The sequence below is a fragment of the Sinocyclocheilus anshuiensis genome, unplaced genomic scaffold, assembly GCF_001515605.1.
Source record: "Sinocyclocheilus anshuiensis isolate Anshui unplaced genomic scaffold, SAMN03320099.WGS_v1.1 scaffold1932, whole genome shotgun sequence".
Classification (NCBI taxonomy): domain Eukaryota; kingdom Metazoa; phylum Chordata; class Actinopteri; order Cypriniformes; family Cyprinidae; genus Sinocyclocheilus; species Sinocyclocheilus anshuiensis.
Genome location: NW_015555985.1, coordinates 185,320 through 186,589, shown reverse-complemented (window position 1 = coordinate 186,589; position 1,270 = coordinate 185,320). Strand labels below are relative to the sequence as shown.

At 48.3% G+C, this 1,270-nt stretch overlaps 1 protein-coding gene across 1 annotated transcript in view; it reads right to left on the bottom strand.

Annotated features, from left to right (window-relative positions):
• The window catches only part of LOC107676084 (ubiquitin-conjugating enzyme E2 E3), a 48,377-nt gene extending 47,387 nt beyond the window's left edge, over positions 1-990 (bottom strand). Inside the window, exon 1 of the mRNA XM_016470606.1 lies at positions 666-990. The gene's annotated coding sequence lies outside the window, so the exon portion shown is untranslated. The remainder of the gene's footprint in view (positions 1-665) is intronic.
• Positions 991-1,270: the final 280 nt, after the last annotated feature.

Here is a 1,270-nt window from a genome sequence, read left to right as displayed (position 1 = left end):
CACACACACACACACACACACACACACACACACACACCAACCAACTTAATCCATTAGCGACTGAGCTGATAGTATTTGTAAATAGCGCAGCGGCAACATTGTTGCAACCATTGTGACGTTTCACATGGATCCGCGATACATTGTATCAGTTTTGCGCTTAATGTTACAAGCTGCAGCGACCATACGCGTTCGCAAAACCCTCCTCCGCGAAAAGAGCCTTGAGTTTTTTCGCTTTCCATCTGCTGAATAGGTGCAAGCGGCTGAGCTTATGAGAGTAAACGAGAAAAACACACGGCGGTTCCAGCAGAATCTAGCGCTGAGAAGAAGGAGATTTCAAGAGCTGCAAAGGAAAGCAATAATTGCACCTATTCACAGCATGTCCACCCCCTTCACTTTAGGAGAACAAGGCGATATCGCGAGCGGATTGCGAGGAAAAATCGAGTCGTTTAACGCACGCCGGGGCGACAAGATTCAGATTGGATCTTTTAAAATCCTTTGTAAGAGGTTTGTTATGGTAGGAGGCACTCCAGTATCAGCATGGTGTACCAACTGATGCGTGAAGTCAGTTTCGAGCTCCCCTCACTTCAGACCTGAAAACACTAAGAAAGGACGATGTTACCCCGCCTATTGTGGACTCTACGAGACCCTTAGAGCTTCTTCTTTACCTTAGACGCGGTCCTGTCCTGATCTGGTGTGGTTAGAAGTGTTAAAAATCCAGTTGAAATGGAGCCGGGAAGACGACGGGCTCCGGCCGAGCTGTGAACATTGGAGAGTAGGAAGGAGAGGAGGCGCTGCAGTTTTACTCGAGGCCGACGGGCGGCGCTGTATAGCGCGTGGACATAAGCGTCTACCGCCTTGGATGGTCCCACACAACCTTTAAACCAACGTGAAATTGTATCACCTCACGATATGCTCCACATGAGTTGGATTTAAAAACCTATCACCGTGCGTGTGAAGAAGACATCAGCGGCGTGTCGAGAACGAGGGGATGTTGTGGCGTCGTGAGGAAGTTTTGACATGTTGTTGTTGTGAGGGCTCCATGGTGAAAGCAATCAGCTCACGGAAACTTTGAGCGTGGGTGAGAAGTTTGGCTGGAATTCCACTGCAGGTGGGAGTCCCTGTACAGCACTGCATGCCTTCTCTATTGTCTGCTACACTTCATTCTGTACCGCTGTATGCCTCCTCTCTAGTCAATAGTGTGTAGCCTACTCCTCTATTCTATATGCTGATTTTCTTCTTTGTCTCTATAGTATATTCTGCATGAGGTCAT